This window comes from Lissotriton helveticus, chromosome 1_2 (genome assembly GCF_964261635.1).
Source record: "Lissotriton helveticus chromosome 1_2, aLisHel1.1, whole genome shotgun sequence".
Taxonomy (NCBI): Eukaryota; Metazoa; Chordata; class Amphibia; order Caudata; family Salamandridae; genus Lissotriton; species Lissotriton helveticus.
In genome coordinates, this window is record NC_136058.1 from 437,463,593 (window position 1) to 437,483,844 (window position 20,252).

General features: G+C 49.3%; 1 protein-coding gene across 1 annotated transcript in view; it reads left to right on the forward strand.

Moving 5' to 3' along the window:
- LOC144807666 (uncharacterized) overlaps positions 1–20,252 on the forward strand; it is a 218,305-nt gene that overhangs the window by 40,361 nt on the left and 157,692 nt on the right. The gene's annotated exons all lie outside the window — the stretch shown is intronic.

The window sequence follows — 20,252 nt, forward strand, 5'->3', positions numbered from 1 at the left end:
TAGATACGTCAATAAGGATGTCATACGACTTGCTCGTTAGCACATTCTTTTGCTGAAGTTCTCGGTGAAATCAAAACAATGGCCGCAGGGTTTTGCCCAGGTTGTCATAGGTTTGATTTGTTATGAGAACTCCGTATGCCTTATCAGGGGCTGGAGGAATATCGCTTGTCTAATTAGATCGCAAGCGTTATGACCTAATCAGATAACACGTTCCTGTGCCGTAGGGTGACTGCGTCAGATAACGGTATCTGCATCATGGGGGTTTTTTCTACCTCATGGGCTGACTGCTAGTTAACTTGTTGGTTTGTTTAACCAGAATAGGGTCAGGAATAGGGGGATCGATTCAGAACCTATAAGAATACATCACAAAGGACTCTCTTGTGGGTTCATTTCTTTAAGCCACCCCATAATGTCGGAATGGGAGCATTATAATGAGGAATATGCAGAGGAGGAGACGTTTGATGCAAGGCAGTCGAATGCCTTGGAGGACAATCTAGTAAGTGCATTGGATGCTTCAGTCCAGTCCTCGGTCAATAGGGCTATGGAGACTACGGTCCCACAGACAGTGCAGCAAGCCCTTGCTTCAGCCCTTCGCCCTATAAGAAGACAGCTTGAGGGCTTCGCCAAGAGGCATGGCTTCGACAAGCCACAGAAGAAGAAAACCGAGGCTTCCACCTCGGGTCAACCTGCGGGTGACTCTGCCACATGGCCTCACGCACAGGCCTTAGCTACCTTGCCAGACATGGCTGACCATTCATATTCAAGCGGTAAGGCCAAAGCAAAGTGTAGGGTCCACGATACGGACACAGACACTAACACTGATACTAACACCGACACGGATACGGATACATCAGAAGAGCATCCCCCTCCTAAGAAGGCTAAGAAGGCGCAAGCAGAAGGCCTTACACCGGTTAATACCCCATTTACCTTTGACCCTTCGGAAATAATGCACCCCAGGTCGCAGGACTGGGTTCCGCCTACGACAGTGGCGGCATATATTCACGACAACCTCCGAAAGAGCTTCCCGAGGGAAGTGCGGAACCGTCTAAAATCAGAATGCCCCAGACCTGACATCCCGAATAAGGTGGCGGAAACGCCAGAGATAGACGCAAGTATTCTAACTTTTTTGAAGAAGTTTACGAAGGACCCCAAACGAGGTTTGGACAGGGCTTGGACAGGGTGCCAAGACAAGATGTTGGATGCTATAGGCCCTTTGGCCAAGATTTTAGAGATGGCCTTGGCGGCCAAAGAAGCTTCTACTCCCATAGACCCAGATGTGTTGGCCGGATGGACCCAAAGAGCCATCTGCTTGTTAGGCAACGCAAATTGTGCCATCTCTTCGGAGAGGAGGAAGTCTTTGCTTATGAAAATGGATACCAACTTGACGGAACTAGCTGATGCGGAGCTAGGGCCCTTGGCTGAGGGACAGTTATTTGGGGACAAATTTGTCAAGGATGTCTCCAAATATGTTGGAACTTTCACAGCGCTAGACAAGGCCCAATCGGGCATCAAAAGAGCGCTAAACCAAAGGGTTTTTACCAGGGCCGGACGAGGCGGGGGTCGCTCGTCAGGCCGAGGAGGTCCTCCAGGCTCCCATAGAGGCGACTTCGGCAGAGGCAGGAATGACTATGATTCCACCCGTGGTGGAACCTTCTACCCTTCCCGTGGGAGGTTCGGCAGGAACCGGTTCCAATCCAATAATAACAGGGGGAACTTCAAGCACCAGCAGAACTCAGGTGAGAATAGCAGATGTTTCTCTTCTTCCTTTGGGGGGACGGACACAGCACTGCCTGGGGCAGTGGAGGGAGCTTACACAAGACGCTTGGGTCTTGCAGACAGTTCAAGGTTTTCACTTGGAGTTTTACTCTCGTCCTGTTCAATCAGGTATGCCGGCAGGTCTCCATTTTTCCCAACTAGATCTCAGTTTTATAGACGAGGAGATCTCAGGCTTGCTGCAGAAACACGCAATAGCACCAAGTCAGCAAGGTCCTCACGGGTTCTGCAGCAATATCTTTATTATACAGAAAAAAGGGGGAGGAAACAGACTGGTGTTGAATCTCAGGGAATTCAACCAGTTTCTCACATACAATCACTTCAAGATGGAAGGCATCCATCTTTTGACAGATTTACTACAGGTAGGGGACTGGATGGTCCGGTTGGACCTGAAGGACGCTTATCTCTCTATTCCAATATTTCCCCCGCATCGCAGATTTCTGCAATTCAAGTGGAGAGACCAATGGTACGAATATTTGGTTCTGCCTTTCGGTCTCTCCTCGGCTCCTTGGTGTTTCACCAAGGCAATGAAGCCGGTGGTGGCATACCTCAGAGAGCGGGGTATACGCCTCATCATATATCTGGACGATATCCTGATAGTGGATCAGTGCCAGCAGACACTCTTGCGGCACCTCACATTGACCACAACATTACTGCAGGATCTAGGCTTTGTGATAAACAACAAAAAATCGGTCATGGTTCCCACTCAAGTGATAGACTTCCTGGGTTTCACAGTGGACTCCAGGACTGCGCAGCTATGCCTCCCGAAGGACAAGCTAAAGGATCTAAAGAAGGAGATCAGGAAACTGCTGAACAGTCAGACAGTCTCCCTCAGGGAACTCGCCAGAATGGTGGGAATATTGGCGTCATCAGTCCAAGCGATATTCCCGGGCCCTCTACATTACAGGGCTCTGCAGCAGCTGAAGATCAGGCATCTTCAGCGGGGTCTCTTGTACTCGGACAGCATCCCTCTCACGCAAGAAGTGAGGACGGAGTTGCAATGGTGGCTGGGGCATGTCGATGCCTGGAACGGCCGAGCTATCTTCGGCTCCCTCCCGGAAATCACGATAGAATCAGATGCCAGCCGCTCGGGCTGGGGCGCACGTTGTGGAGACATCTCCACGGGCGGAAGATGGAATCCGGAAGCTTTCTCTTCATATAAATTGTCTAGAGCTACTCGCGGGGTCGTTCGCGGTGCGGACGTTGTCCCCGAAGCGAACATCCTGTTGTATCCTTCTGCGCTTGGACAATGTGTCAGCAGTGAGGTACATCAACAAGTTGGGCGGCACGAGGTCGTCCATGCTTGTGCAGATAGCCAAGGACTTTTGGCACTACTGCCTTCAAAATCAGATTTTGATAATCGCGGAATATCTACCGGGTCACTCCAACCAGGTGGCGGACTGGAACTCGAGATTCCTCAGGGACTACAGCGACTGGAAGTTGCTCCCGAGGGTATTCCAGTGGCTGGAGATGATTTGGGGTCCGTTCAGGATGGATTTATTTGCGTCCAGACTAACTTACCAGATTCCACGGTTCTTCAGTTGGAGACCGGATCCGTTGGCGCAAGCAACGGACGCATTTCTCCAGGACTGGTCGGAGGGGGTACAGTATGCCTTTTTCCCACTTTTTACTGATCCCCAGAGCAATGTCTCAAGTGATCAAACAACAAGCGGAGGTAGTCATGGTGACTCCTTGGTGGACGTCTCAATCATGGTTCCCCAAGCTGATGCAGTGGAGCTGCGACCTACCCAGACTCCTCCCGGAGTCGATGGCGCTATTGCTGGGCCCTCATCAGGAGAGGCACCCTCTGATAACGGAGGGCAGACTTCTGCTGATGGCCTAGAGGCTTTCAGGGAGCAGTGGCAAGTGCCAGGGGTTTCGAGCAGGGCTTCCGATTTCATCAAGCAAGCCTGGGCACCATCCACGAGGAAAAGATACTCCTCTGCCTGGAAAGGTTGGGTGGGTTGGTGCATGGAGCGACACCTGGATCCCGTGGGGGCAGAGCTACCCCATGTGCTGAATTTCCTATCGGATAAAGCATCCGAGGGTTTGGCTTATAGATCAGTCAACAACTTCAGGTCAGCCATTTCAGCGGGCCATGTCCAGCTGGATGGGAAACCAATAGGTATGCACCCGATTGTGTGCAAATTACTTAAAGGCATTAGGGTGGCAAACCCCCCAAAACCAAAATACTACGGTTTGTGGGACGTATCTTTGGTGTTGGATCTCTTTACCAGATGGCCGGAAAATTCTCTTTTATCCAGGAAGCAGTTATCAGCTAAACTAGCCATGTTACTCTGCCTTTCGGCATGTAGAAGATCGTCAGATGTACGCGCGCTGGATTTAACAGGTAGAGTATTTACTCCGGAAGGTGTTTCTTTTACCATAGTTAGACGCACTAAGACATTATCTAGTCATGTTTCATATAATGCATTTCAGGAAAACGAAAAGTTATGTGTTGTTAAATGTTTGAAAACTTATGAGGAATGTACAGCGGCTATTAGGCCTCAGGGCTGTTCGCAGCTTTTGATTGCCTTACAAAAGCCTTTCAAAGCAGTGGCTGCTGCCACCATTGCCAGATGGCTTCGTTATGTTATGAAAGAAGCTGGCATTGACATCACCATTTTTGGTGCGCATTCTGTTAGAGGAGCCATGGCGTCAAAGTCATTCAGGTTGGGTTCCAGCATTCAGGATATCATGCGTAGTGCAGACTGGTCGTCAGAATCGACCTTCAAAACATATTATTATAAGCCGGTGGGGGATATTACCTCTGTAGTTTTTAATAAGCATTAAACAAGCATAATCTGAAGACTTCGGTACTGCAATAGATTCACAAATTTGCTAGCATTCGCGCCAAGAATTTGCAATTCTATTAAGGACACGGAGGCGAGGATTATCCCACCCGGCATGTTATGTATAAATGCTTGCCCACCCAGTGATTATGGTGGTTACGGTTTCATATCCTTTATTCCAGGTTCTGATAAGAAGAACGACTGAAGGTTAGAGAATGCCAGGATATTACGCCTGAAGATGTTTGGTTCTTCCACGTTGGAGGATTTGCAAGGTTACCCAAGTTGTTGTTGGAGCTGTTCGCCTTAAAGAAAGAGGAAGATGGCGGCAGGCAGAGGCCTCTTATGGACTAGGGGGGCGTGGCTACCGACTAGTCATGATGGTATATGTAGTGTTTAACGTTATTGATAATGAAAAGCAAGCATTTTCATTGGCTGCTGTGAGCTTCTAGTAAAGATTGAGAAGCATAATCCTCGCCTCCGTGTCCTTAATAGAATTGCAAATTCTTGTCGTGAATGCTAGCAAATTTGTGATTCTACAAAAAATGCAAGTGAATCTGCCTTTTTTTCTGTCAATTACATTATCCCGTACCCCAATCCCACCCCCTTTCCAGCAGTAAAAGTAGAAGGCTAGCTACCTGCCAGTTCAGAATCCGTGTGACGAGCATGGCCACGCCCTCTCATTACACTGACAGCTGAATTTTGTAAGTGCTTCATCCAAGCCGGGCCCAATTATACTTTCTTGTTTCTGCCTTCCTCTATTGATGCTACAATATGTTTACAATTTGTAAAGTGTTTTAGCTACCGATCACAGCTACATCTAAGCCCCATAAAACTCATAAATACACCAATAAAAAAACGAGGGGGTGGGGAGGAGATTGGGCCAATCAAATGCCCCTACGCATTTGTCATGTTATGTAAAATATATGTATATCAAAGTGGTAAAAACGCCTCTTTTTTGCCCAGAACCTGCCCCCAAAAAAAGAGGACTGTGCTGTTCATCCATGAAAATAGGGTTGCGACGTGGCTCAATGTCAGCAACATGTGCAGATATGTGACCGGAAGACTACATGTCCCAGAATGCATCAGTTTAAAAACAAACGCCAATGATGGCTGCATGGTTCCACCAGGTACATGACAACTACAATGAGAAGACAGTATGGCACTCAAACAAAGATCGGGTAGACATTTAAATACAGAAATGAAAAAAAGGTGGGTTGAAAAAAACAGCTTTTCTTTTCAACATATATTTGCATTTAAAGTATAGAAAATGGATATAATAGGCTAGGCATATACCTATGGACGACCGACCAAAGGCTGCTACCCATCCACCATATGAAGGATGTGCACCTCGAGAGCGGACGCCGCCCACAATATGGCTCCTCCCTCTGACCCCTACCACAGCATCTCAGAGTGCAGCCTGGCAGCATGAAGGTTATGCAAACACCATGCAAATCTTACCTTACCTTCGTTTATACAGCCCACAATCACAGAGGGCTCTCAGCGCTGAGCGAACAATCACAGCATGAAACAATGCCAAGGTTTCGATTTCTTTCAGAAACTCGATTCGCCTGGATAGCCAGTCCGCACTTAGACAGCGGCCACTGAGGAGGCCTGATGCCTATTCTCGCCAAGCAGACTTTTAAAAAATATATATTTTTATTAAAAGAACAGGCTCCACAAACAATGACATACTATAAAGCATCAGATAGTATGGGGGCGTACAGAAGGCACGGTCATACATAATACAGTTTTGAACGTTTCGATCTGCTTACCAATACAAAGATACAGACACATCATGAGCAAGTTTTGGAGACAGACTGGGTGTCCATTAATTCCCCCCTGTACATTCTCCATGCTGCCCATATTTTCTCCCACTTCTTGGGACACTCTCTACTTTTATAAATCACTTTCTCAGCCCTCTTGCACCAATCTAGGTCATTTTCCCAGTCTTCCACTGTTGGTACCACATTACTACCCCATAGCCTTTCTTTATCCTCTTGGCCACCATGCTCGCTAACGCCAGCCAGATCTTGAATGAATGAATGAAATGTTATTTATCTCCGCGCAACTATGCCCAATGGGCGTCAAGGCGCCTAACTCCAAAACTAGCTGACGGCAAACAGAAACCAGGAGCTCACTGGTAGGCTTTAATGAAGCACCAAGTTTTCAATGCCTTCCTGAAGAGATCCAGTGAAGGCTGTGATTTTATCTCTAAGGGGAGAGCATTCCACAGTTGTGGTGCAAGAATGGAGAAGGCTTTGCTCCCCCATCTCGCCATCCTGGCGCGCGGGACTACCAGTTGGTTAAGCTCGAGAGAGCGGAGGCATCTATTTGGGACATACCTAGTTAACAAAGACCCCAAAGCATCATTCGGGCCTGCCCTCAGGGCGCTGTAGGTAAGGCAAAGAAGCTTAAACGACACTCTGGAAGGGATGGGCAACCAGTGGAGACTCTTCCTTGCCAAGGTTGCAGAGGTCCGCCATGGGAGGGCCAAAACAAAACGTGCCGCGGCGTTTTGAATCACCTGCAGGCGTTGTAGAATACCCTTGTTGGCCCCGGCATAGAGAGAGTTGCAATAATCAAGCCTTGAGCCAACAAGGGCAACCACAACCTGTTTGCGTGCCTGTGGGGACAGATAGTGAGCAATTCTTTTCAGAATTCCAATGACCCCCCAACAGGTGGCCACTGTCCTATTGACCTGAAGCTCCATGGAGAGCCGAGTGTCAAAAATGACGCCTAGGTTCCTAGCAGATTCGGTGGGTGTGGGGCAGATGCCTAACGATGAGGGCCACCACTCACCTGACCACATACCCTGGTCTTTGCCGAAGACCAGGACCTCCGTTTTGTCACCGTTCAACTTTAGTGAGTTGAAGACCATCCATTCTGCAACAAGTTGCATACAGGCTTTAAAGCTGGACGAGGTGACGTTTACGGAGTGGGTCAGGGACACCATAATCTGCGTGTCGTCGGCATACGACACTACCTCCATCCCCTGAGATCTTACTAGCCTTGCAAGGGGGGCCACATAGATATTGAACAGGGTCGGACTCAACGCCGACCCCTGTGGCACCCCACATTGCAAAGACTTAACAGGGGAGAGGTAGTCCCCAAGCATCACTCGCTGCTCTCTCTGATGTAAAAAGGAGTTCAGGAGACTCAGAGCCGGACCTGCTACCCCTGCCTCCCTTAACCTAGATGTTAACGTGGAGGGAGACAGGGTATCAAAAGCCGCTGTAAGATCCAGCAGGACTAGCACAGTGGTCTGCCCAAGGTCGACTTTCCGACGGATGTTATCTGCGACCTTAGTCAGGGCCGACTCCGTGCTGTGCAGCTTTCTGAACCCATGTTGGGACCCATCCAAAAACCCTGAGGCGTCCAAAAAGTTGGACAGATGACAGTTCAGATGAGCCTCCAACATTTTGGCAGGCGCCGGCAGCAGGGAGATGGGCCTAAAGTTCTTCAATAGACCAGGGTCAAGGGTGGGCTTTTTAAGGAGGGGTTTTACAATAGCCCTCTTCCACGCCCCTGGGAAAACACCCTGCTCCAGAGCACCATTCATAATTTCCAACATTGGAGGAAGAATAGTAGCCCTACAGATCTTTAGTATTCTCAACGGGACCGGGTCCACAGGGGAAGCAGATTTTGTTTTATCTAATAGGCGATTAAGACCTTCCAGAGAAAGCATAGGAAATTGATTAAAGACTTGGGGAGTAGCCGCATCCCCAGATTCCAAAAGTTGGACTCTAGAAAAGTCCTCCTCCCCAAGTGAGTTCCTCTGAGATTGAAGAGCCACATAGATATCATCTATTTTTTTATAGAAGAAATCTGAGATGTTATTGCATAGCTCCTGTGAAGTGGCCACAGGGTCGGGCAGCTGGAGTGAGCATAAGGAGTCAACGATCTTGAAAAGCTCTTTGGATGACGTAAGAGAACAGGTTAAGTTGGTGAAGTAGTCCTGTTTCTCCTTGATTACTCTGTTCTTATAATCTCGTAGCAAGCCCTTGTAGACCTCACGGTCTTTGGGATCCCATGATTTACGCCAGCATCGTTCCTTCCTTCTACATTTTTGTCTGAAGGATCTAAGTTCTTCCGTAAACCATGGGGCTGTCGGCTTATGCCGGGCCACATGTTTGAGTGAGGGGGGGGGCAGCTCATCAGCTGCTTTAGTGATGGAGTCTGCGAGTTCTTGGGCCGATCTTCTCCCACTTAGGCCATGTAATGTCAGACGTAACACCTAGGATGTGCCATCGGGCCTCCAGTGGGACCTCAGAGCCAACCACTTCCGACATTATGCTCGCCAGTCTGGACCAATATGCCCGAATCTCAGTGCAGTCCCACAAGATATGGAAGAACCACATCCCTTCAGACAGAACTCTGAGTCAATATATCCTATTCGGTATTGTGTCGTGCACGGGGTGTAGGAGTGGTGTAAGATGCGCAGCTGAGCAAGCCAAAAGCAGGCACGGATTGCCACTTCCCGGGGACTCTGGAGGGCCTCCCTCCAATCGTCTTCCTCCAACAACCCAACCTCGGACTCCCATTTTTCACGCAGAGGCTCCAGTGGATCACTGATGTGATTGATTAGCTTTTTATACATAAGGGAGATGGCCTTATCTATCATGGGATCAAGCAACAACCTATCTTCTAGCGGTGTAGTTGTTCCCCGTGGTGCAGATGATAGTATATGGCATGTCAGAGCTGCTGGTAATGGAGGAACTCCCCCTTTCCCTTTTGGAATTCTGCCTGCAGGGCAGTGACCTCTAGCATGTCCCCTCTTTTCCAGATATCACCTAACACATCAATGCCAATAAGGCTCCATTTGGCAAAGGCCCTTCATTTTGGCTACCTCAGGAAGATAATTCCCAGCCCATAGTGGGGTTTATGCCGTTAGCTTCGCTTCCCACCCCAGCAGTTTATTCGCCCATTTCCACATCTCCACAACTGCGGCAGTTTATTTTGGCAAGGGCGGACTACGTCTACCTCTGCGTTAAAGAGCGGCCAAGTAGGTATCTCCCCCAAAGACCATGCGGTCCACCCTGTAAGCCAGCTCATCCAACGGCACGAACCCTCACCCATTGATGTTGACTAATTGTGCCTCCCAGTAGTAGAGCCTAATGTCTTAAACAGCGAGCCCCCCTCTCGTATGCCCCCCGCTGGAGTTTCTTCAGTGCAATTCTAGGGCACCCCCTTCCCCAAAGAAGTGTGCGCTGCCCGACTCAATTGCCCAGAAGATCCTCTCCGGAACTGGAAAGGGAGCACTTTGCAAAGCATAGAGCAAGCGGGGAAGGGCCATCATTTTGAACGGCACATCCTATCAGAGAGATCGAGAGGGTTCTCCAATGCTCAACGTCCCCTCTTAACCTCTCCAATTGCGCGTATATCTTCAGATGCAGAAACTCTGTCTCCGAGTTCGTGATCCAAATACCTAGATAGCGGAAAGTCTTCTTCCATACCAGCCCTCGACAGTCCTCTGATAAGTTAGGCGTAGGTCCTGCCATCAGATGACCCAGGGACTTTTCCCAATTAATGAGGTAGCCGGAGTACTCGCCAAACTTGCGCAGGATCTGCATGAGTCTGTGGATTGAGTCAGCCGGACTCTGTACGTAGAGTAGTACATCGTCAGCGTATAAGGATATAAGCTCTTCCCAGCCACCCCCTAGGTCGATACCCCGCACCGCAGGATCCGTTCGTACCCGTTCGTACCCAGGCCACCAATGGCTCCAGGGCCAAGGCGAACAACGTCGGGGAGAACGGACAGCCCTGCCTCGTGCTCCGCCCCAATTGAAACTCCCTAGAGAGGGCTCCGTTGACACGAACCCTTGCAAGCGGCGCGGTGTACAGCAACCTTACCCATGCTCGAAAGTTATCACCAAATGCCAGTCTGGCCAAGACCGCATATATATATTGCCATTCAATACTGTCAAAGGCTATATGGGCATCCAGTGACAATAGGGCCGCTGGGACGTTCGTGCGGTCGTACACCGCTTGGAGCACCCCAAACAAGCGACGTAAATCAAGCCTAATGTTTCTGTGCGGCATGAAGCCCGGATGGATTAGGGATTGAATGACCGCCCCCAGTCTAGTGGCTAGGATTTTGCCTAGGACCTTGGTTTCGTAATTAAGGAGTGAGATGGGTCTGTAAGAACTGCATAACTCCTGTGGCTTGCCGGGCTAATGTATCACCACAATCGTTGTAGATCTAAGATCCTTCGGGAGTAGCCCGTCCTGTTTGGCCTCATTAAACATTTTTAGCATGTGGGGTGCTACCCTCCCCACCACACAGCCGAACGCTTCAGCTGGAAACTCTTTGGGGCCCGGTGCTTTCCCTGCTTTCAAATCCCTCATAGCAGCCTCTACCTCCTCCACAGTAATGTCAGAATCTAGGGTATCCCTATCGTCAGGGTCCAGTGTGGGCAGTTGGATGTCCTGCAAGAATTTCTCACACTCCCTTTCCCGCCTCTCTGTGTGCCTCTGATAAATAGCCTCGTAGTATTGAGCAAATGCCTCCGCTATGCCTATCCCTGTATCTCGTGTAGCCCCGTCCAGTGTTCGTATCCCACACACCCAGGTCCGGTCCCTGTTGCGCTTTCGAGCCAGGCTATCATTTTATTAGCTTTGTCCCCCAAATCATAGACGCGCCTCTGCGTGGCAATAGCGCGAAACTTCGCTTGGTCGGTCATGACGTCCCTCAGTTCCTTTTCCTTAAGTCGCAGCTGATGACGTCTTCTGTTCCTGCTCTTGTGTCTCAGGCCTGGCGCTCTCTAAAGGGTGGAACTCTGTTTCCAAACTATCAATTTGCGCATGTTTTTCCTTCTGGCGTCTACCCATCTTCGCCTGCACAAAGTCCCTGACGAGCCCGTCCAAGTGGGCAGTCTCAAAAAGAGAAAAGTGTACGTCATAGAATGCTCTTTCCCAATGGCTGGCCACCGTTTAGTATGTGGTCAGGTGAGCAGTCCCCATTAGGGTAAAAGAGCTTCAACCCCCCAGGGAGGCTGTTTTAGCCAGGGATGCAGCAGCTTCCAAAAGTCAATGGCTCTGGCCCTAATGCCACATCCTCTCCCATCAGTTACGAGAGTGACACCTCAACTTAACTTACTGACTGGCCTTCTTCCAGTGAAGGATGGGCCCGCAGCCACACCGCCCATGAGGAAATGCCCTGCTTGAGGCAACAGCAGAACAATCTTAATTCCTCCCACCACTCCAATTCACCCATAACGGGAAACGCCGCCGGTTCTTGACAAACAGCAAGGGTCAGGGGATGAAAAGTAGCTACTGTAAAAGCGTTGATGGACATGAGCTCCTGTAAAAGCTTTAATCGCTTTGAGGCTTGGAGAGGAACACATGACTGAGGGAGGTCCACACATCTGTCTTCAAATTGGAGGGGTGCGCAATCATTAAGGCATGCTGGGGGTGCTGAAACACCCCCAATGGATACAGGTAATGTGTCTGGGATCAGACTTTTGGTTGCTATACAAATTACAGTCTATGTGATAATAAATGTCATGAAAATCTACAGAAAAAAAATGGCCCACCAGTCCATGAAACAGCCCCACAGGCAGCCAACACCATGGCTCTCATACTGACCTGCGGGACCAGTCCTGGCGCTGCCACACTGTCCTATAGGCCGGTCCATCCCTCGACTGGATGTGGGAACAGAGCATGTGCTCAGGGTCAGAGACACTTTGAACATTGTTTCCGGGCGTGTGCACCGGAAACAATGCCCATATATTGTACAATAAAATTAAACAAATACACGCTGGCTGCACTCAAAACCTCAATGAAAGCCCCTTGAGAAATGCTAAAAAGGTGAGACAAATGTACTTTAGTGCAGGAATGTGGTGAGATGCAGTACAATGCATACATGCCAATAGACCTGATTCAGATGAGAGACACCGATTTTTCAAGCCAAAAATGGCTTTATTTTAGCTGTCTCCCGCCTGAAATTGCATTTTCTACAGTAGAAGTCAATGGGGAATTTTCATTCTCCCGATTTTTTATTTTAAATCTCCCACGTCCCTGTCATGAAATTTTGGCATGTGTGACAATGTGTTACACTAACCCCTGATGCGTGGCACTTGGCACGGCTGATACTTGAAAATGCCTCCTCCCAGGTGGAACATCATGAAAACTCTTGCACCTAAATTCAAAACCAAAGTGAAAAATAGAATCAACAAAGAACAGCTTTCACCTAGTGTAAATACAGAAAGGCAGACTCCCTGATCCCTAGAAGATAAGTGGAAGAAGCCATCAGCACCCACTCCCTATAAATACAACAACATACAAAAGAAAGACCAGTAACATTAAATACAGAAGCTGTTTCCCTAAAGATTAAATAGAAGCACCTAAAAGTGATTGAATTCAGCAAACTCCTCCTTTACTCAAGCATGTCCCTAAATTGCAGATTTGTAAAGTGTGACTTATCACCCCTAAGGGTATCCAGGCGCTGGGGCCGTCAGGGAGATTACGTGAGCTGTTGCCCAGAGTCACATGATGCTGAGCTGCGGCCAATGCTGGGGCTTGAGCAGTGAGCCCTGTGCGCTGGGGTCAGCTGCTCTGGCCGCTGCACCACATCCTGGGCTCCTCTCCCTCCACCTTGGATGGATCTTGGTGGCCCGCAGCTCTCAGACTCCCCCCACATGCACAGACCAAGCATGAAACCTCAGCATCATCCTGGACTCCTCGCTTTCAATGAAGCACCAAATCAACGCTGTTTCATCCTCCTGCTTCCACACGCTCCGCCTCCTTCATAGGACCCCCACTGAGTCCAGGAAAATGGTCACCGATGCGCTCGTCAGCAGCAGACTAGTATACGCCAATGCATTCTACGCCAGCACCACCCAGAAACTCCCACCAAAACTGCAGACCTCCCAGAATGCCTCCCCCCAGACTAATCCTGAACATCCCATGATGCAACCACATCACCCCCATCACTGGCTACCTATCAATAAAAGAATCACCTTCAAGCTCACGCATACCTACAAAGCCCTCCACAACACCAGACCTGCATACCTCAACCAATGCTGCTCCTTCTACGCTCCCACTTGACATCTACGCTCTGCCCAAGTGGCCCTGGCAACCATCCCACGGATCCACAAGACCACGGCTGGAGGAAGATCCGTCTCCTACCTCGCTGCGAAGACCTGGAGCCCTCTGCCTCTGCACCTCAGGCAATCACCATCGCTGCCACAAATCAGGAATGTCCTCAAGACTTGGCTCTTCGACTGAACTGCAGACCGACCCCCACTTGTACACTCAGCGCCTTAAGTCCTTGACTTGTGAGTAGTCATGCTTTATAAGATTTCTGATTGATTGATTGATTGATATCATACCTGGGCAAAGCTGTGATAGAGAACAGCCAAACACAGGGGGAAGGTATGCTGTGCGATCCATCTCAAGAAACTCGATTCACAGGGTTTCTATGTACTGCTTGTGCTATGTTTTAGCATAGAGCTTGAAAGTAGATCTAGGGTGGTAGGATAAAAGAACTTCCCAACCATATTAGAAAAGTTTATATTATTTTTCCTGAGCATGTCATGCACTACTACATTTATTTTCGCCTTCTGTGTGGTTACCGTTCATAATTTATGCAATACACCTAGATTTTATTACTACATATTTTAAAGCATATCCCATGCTTCGTAAAGCAATTTCTAGTGTTATTCACTTATGAAAGAGGGTTCGGATTTTCACTTTGTGTCTGAATTACTTAGTGGGAATGATAACGACCAGAAAACACTTCCTGCACAGCACTGCACAGTGGGCGGTGTATGAACACAGTTCAATGTGGTTTCCCATTCGTATTGGTGCACTGAACTGAGTCCGTGCCCAGGAAGTTTGAAATTCAACCCTTACGGGTCATGGGAGGGTGGAGGCAAGACTGTGGCACTTTCATTCTTGGAAGTTTGAACGTTCAAAGCATCACTCGACTACGCTTTCCCACACACACTAAAGGGCACATTGATCTGTCCAGCCAATGAGGCATAAGTTAGAAAATACCCTCCGCTGTGCATTAAAAAGATATTTCAAGTCACCTCTGAGTTCCATAACCCTAACTCGGAGCTCTGATTGGGCTTAGATGCCGACTGGCCCATCTGACATCATCCTGACAGCTCCCTACACACATAAAAGGCACCGACAAACATCAGGGACCACGCTGAACTTGTGGAGGTGTAGCATGAGTGTCCACACTATTGAAAGACTCTCCAGTGTGCCGTGACCCACCCAGAGAGCCGCAGCCTGCGTGCATCTGTAGCCGTGGTCTCCCGTGGATTGCTCTGGCCACCTGAGGCCGGGTCCGGTCGGCAGTGGAAGAGGGGGAGATATCGCAGAGACGGGCCTAGAGGGCTGCTGGTCTAGATAACACTTGTCACCCCCAGAAGGAGATGCCCTCTAAGAGACGGGCATGGGCAAGAGGCGCAAGCCCTCTGGTCGATCTGCAGGCTGCAGGCCTGGGATACATGCCGAACAGCACCTCCCCAGCCACCACAACAGGGTGCACCATCCTCCCATCGCCCTCGGGGGCTACTATGCGAAACAGAGGACCCTGATCATTGGAACAGGCACGGAAGGCTGGGTATGATGCTTTCCCATAGCATATCTCGTGAACACAAATTGTTGCTGTCTTTCTCAGTGCAGACTAACACATTGGGATGCGCTGAGAACACCTTAAGTGAGTCTGATGCCCTGTCCCGGCGGGACCGAGAAGGATATGGAGCATTCAGACCGACGCGAAGGGTCCCACATGTGAGGACCTTCCCCAGTACTAGAAGCCAGGAGTAATCCAATCACCACCCCAGCACGGAACATTGGACTCCTTTATCGCATTGGTGAGCAACAGATGGGGAAGAGCGAGGCGTCAAAGCGGAGATTCCTTATGCCTACCTGGCAGCAGTGATTGGTGGGGCGGACGTGTCCTACTGATTAGAGGGTTGAAGAGCGGGCACCAGAGGGGAGATTCCTTACACCTACCTGGCAGGAGTGGCTGCTATGGCAGACGCGTCCTATGAAATAGAGGGTTGCACACTGGGCCCTCACCGTACTTCAGACTCGGACCACTCTCAACTCGCTCCTGCACAAAGATGGTCAAAAAAACGACAGCCCAAGGGGGACACGGATAGTGGGGGGAAGGAACCTTTCCATCTTCTAATTGAACAAGAGGCACTGCAGACCACTGCCCCACAGAGCTCACAAACCCAGGGAGAGCACTTTGACAAACATTTGCGGGCAATCAAAGATGTGAAGGCTACACTCAGACATAAACTGGGCACTCTAGGAATAGAGGTGGGGCTGTACAGGTCAACTTTACAGTCAGACTGGAGACGTATGATTGTGTCTTGGTAGGAATGTGCCCTACACTGACCGAGATGCAGTCACACTTCAAGGCCATGCAGGTGAAGGTTGCAAAGCTGTGAGATAGGGTTGAAGATGCAGAGAGTCTCGAAGAAACAACATAAGATTGGTGGGACTCCCAGAGGGGCCAGAGCGGCCTAACATGGAGCTCTTCTTAGAACAATGGCTCCATGACACAGTACTTGGCAGTAAGAGATCAACCTTCTGCTCAAAAGAAAGGGTGCCTAGGGTCCAAGGTAGAGCCTATTCCCCGGACTCCCTGCCGCGGCCAGTATTGGCATGACTCTTCAACTACCGGGATCGCAACCACATTCTACAAGTGGCAAGTACCAATTGCCCATGAAAATTTGAAAATCGCACAGGGACTATATATCCAGGCTATACGGCTGAAGCGGAATGCTTATGGGGTTCCGTCACGTCACGCAAGCAGAAGCTGATTCAACTGAAGCTAAAATACTCGCAAATTTTCCCAGACAAACTGCAAGTAGTGGATGCAGATGCCGCAATAATCTTCGAAACACCGTGGATGCCTGGGAATGGATGAAGACAAAAGGGGTGCCCCAGGTCCCAAGCTGTACTCTCCCACAACAAGACTGGCACAACCCCGGTTAGAAGAGAGGGCTGCGTAGGTCTTCCTATAGCAAGCCTACAAATGGGCAAGCTGCACGCAAACAAGCCAGGGTCATGCTGGAACTGTAATCTTGCAGCAGCTCCACCCCATCACCCACACTTCAGGGGGAGCCTTGCTGCACGGAGAGTTGGCCCTCGCCTTGGAGAACATTCCAGCAGAACTGTGAACGGGCCCTGCTCTTGCCCTGATGACAGAGGACAAGGTGATATGACCCCAGAAACAACACTAGGAACCTGCGTTGACAGCCTTAGACTGAACATAATGAAGGAAAGCAAAGGTGCTCTTGATGTGCAGAAGGGAGGGTGAGAAATGGAGTTACATGAGGTCTTGAACTTTGATTGAACTAACGCCCTACAAAGCCAGCGTCGGTGTTGTCGTCAAGGCTGCCGTCCACAAGAGATGAGAGGAGCTTGTGCTGAAAAACTGCTGTGTTGCAGCGGTTCCAATGGCGTCCTCTGCTGTTGGCTCAGCAGATCTGTGAGGTGTCTGCGAGGGAGAGGGAAGCTAATCGAAGCTGTCTGGTCGGTTATTGGAAGGTCAGGCGTATGCTGATGTATGCTGGCCCTTGGTTGTGCAAGGCCATGTAGGCATGAGTCATCATCTTGAACTGGCCTCTCTTCTGAATCGGGAGCCAGTGTAGTTTCTTGAGATGGGGTGTGACTTGTGTCATTCTGTCAGGGTGAGTATGAGTCTTGCCACTGAGTTCTGTATTGTCTGGAGTCTCATCTGGAGGCGTGCAGTGATTCTTACGCAGATTGTGTTTCCAGTGTTCAGTCTGCTAGTGATGAGGGCTTGCATGATGGTCCTTCTGGTGTTTGCCAGGAGCCATCTGAAGCTCTTGTGGAGCCTGCAAAGGGTGTGGGAGCAGGTTTATGAGATTGCGTTGACTTGTTTCTTCATGGATAGCTTGCTATCCACAATGATGTAGAGGTTGCAGGCATGGTATGTTGATGCGGGGGTATGCCGTGCTACATGGGATACCATGGCTCATTCCATGGTGAGCTGTTGTTCCCAAAAATGAGGACTTCCATCCTGTCTGTGTTGAGTTTGAGACAGGTGTACTTCATCCAAGCCCCTTGATACAAGCCCTGGCAATGCCGAGTATACGTGGTGGGGACTTTAATTCTGCCCATGACACCTCCCTAGATAGATCCTTCCCCCCACCACAAGCCGGGAAGGCAATCAGAATGACTCAGATGTGAAACATCTGGTGACAGATAAATCCTCGTACATGAGAATACTCGTTGCTCTCACCAGTACACTAGCTGCACACCAGAATCGTCTTGCTCCAATGCAATCCCTCTGTGGCTTCCTTGGTTTTGTGACCTGAATGTCTAGGCCACACACTTTCGGACCACAACCACCTCGAAATGATGATTCAGTGGGGCAGATGACATGCACCAGTACCTACTAGGAGGCTGTATGCCCCGGCCCTACAGGACAGAGTCTTCTGTGATACTGAAGGTACACATATCGCAATCTTTGAGGCGAAGGAAAGAACTGCCTCTACGACAGTGATAGAGTGGGATACCTTTAAGGGTTTCACATAAGGCCTGTGCATCAAGATGTAGCACGGTGTAAAACATGCCTTGCGAGACCAGAACCTCTCTCTTGAACAAACAATATGAACAACGGAAATATATCTGGGGTAGCTGCATGAAACTAGAACACCATCACCCCTCTCCGAAAGGAGTAAAGAGAGGAGATGGTCAGACTAGGAACACTACACTATCAGATACTAGCATGGCTCCTAAGGTCGTTGACCTCAAAGACCCCCAGAAAGGCCACCAGATCCCTAGTGGGAGTGATATTGAATGTACAAGCAGATATAAACCAGGCTTTCCTGTAGTACCAGACGTCTGTCTACCAGGCTGTGGTGGGAGTGCAAGCGCCCCAATTCGATGAGTATTTGAACAGACTGTTGATCTCCAGACTTAACCCCCTTCAGGGACATACACCAGATGAAACCCTGACCACTTAGGGAAATTGGCTTCATGATTGACTAGATCGCGTGCAATAAAACTTCTTGGATGGACGGGTTCCCGGTGGACTTTTACTTCACCTACAGAGCAACCCTCTCTCCAAAGCTACTCCAAATGTACCAACAGGCCCGGCAGGAGGGCACATTGCCGGGATCCCTATGGGAGGCTATGATATTGGTACTGCCTAAACCCAAGAGTGACCCTCCTGGAGCTACGGTCCTACTGGCCACTGTACACCAACCACAAGATTTGCAGGAAGGTCCTTGCAAACAGGTTGCTCCCCTGCCTCTCTACATTGGCACCAAGACCAGAATGATTTCGTACCTGGGAGAAAAATATGTCTTAACCTATGGCGCCTCTGCAGCTGATGGAAAGGAATCTTCAAGAATTTGCCTCCATACACAGCACTCTCACTAGATATAGAGAAGGCCTTCAACACCCTGGAAATAGTTTTACTTATCGAAAGTGCTGATGTGCATGAAACTAGGCCCAGAAATATTACACTGGATAAATCTCCTCTACACCAACCCGCTGTCACACATCCGGACAGGCAGAGACCTCAGTTTCTTTTGAAGCATGCAGCAAAGATGCCCGCTGTCGATTACTTTTGCCATAGCCATGGATCTGTTTGCTGCCCTGTTTCGTTCACAGGACCCAGCAATCAATATACCGAGTGAGTCAAATTGAGAGGACATATCACTGTATGCTGATGATGCATTTGTGTACCTCAGGAACGTGCATTCGTATCTACCACAGGTGATGGATGTCCTGGACGATTTTGGTAGGGCTTCTAGACTAAGGCTAAATTGGACCAAATCCAGCTTATATCCCATGCGCAGACTAACAACTTAGAACAGGAAGTGCTGCCCAATTAGCACCGGGGTGGCACCCTGACATCTTCAGGTATTAAGCGATGAACTTACCACACCGACAAAGAACGTATACAGGGCAACTTAGGTGATGTCCAAGTTTTGCAGTTCCCTGTCGTTTTGGGGCTCCCTGCAACTATCGACCCATGGGTAGAGTGGAAGTTGCAAAAATGCTGTTAATACATTTAATACTGCTTCTCAACCCCTCTAGTTTACCTGCCTCGGCGCTTCTTCAGGAAATTGGACTCTGTTTCTGTTCTTATGGACCTAATCTGGGGAGCGGGTTACAAGAGAGTCGTGCTTCGCAAACTATACTCTTCCTTGGAACGGGCTGGGGGATGTACATTTAAAAGACTAATAAAGAACTACAAACTACTGTGTGACTTGGAAGACGATTATTTCTCAATACAGCCCTTGTTTGTGATCTCATTACAGTTCTCACATTATCACCCACACAAGAAGAGATGGGAGCCTGGGGTGTCTGATCACAGAAACTCATTTACATACAAAGGGGGGTGAAAGCCTGTTCACAACGCACAGCACAAGTTGTTTATGTAGCAGGTTTAAGGGATTCAGGTAACAGTGTGTGTGTTGTATGACAGGAGCAGGTAGTCTTAGTTGCTGAGACATGAATCTCTGACGGGTGGATCTTTAGCTCTTTCAAATGTTTGAGAGCGGGTGGCAGACTCAAATTCTGGGGGCACAGATACCAACAGCTTCACTCATAATCTTTGCTTTTTGCATCTACAGGTGGTGCAGATGCCACCTAAGAGAGCAACGTTTCCAGCTAGGCAGTGTGTTTTCTGGAGTCAGCCTGCTTTGATTTTCCCAAACTTTGGTCAGCAAAGGTAAATGT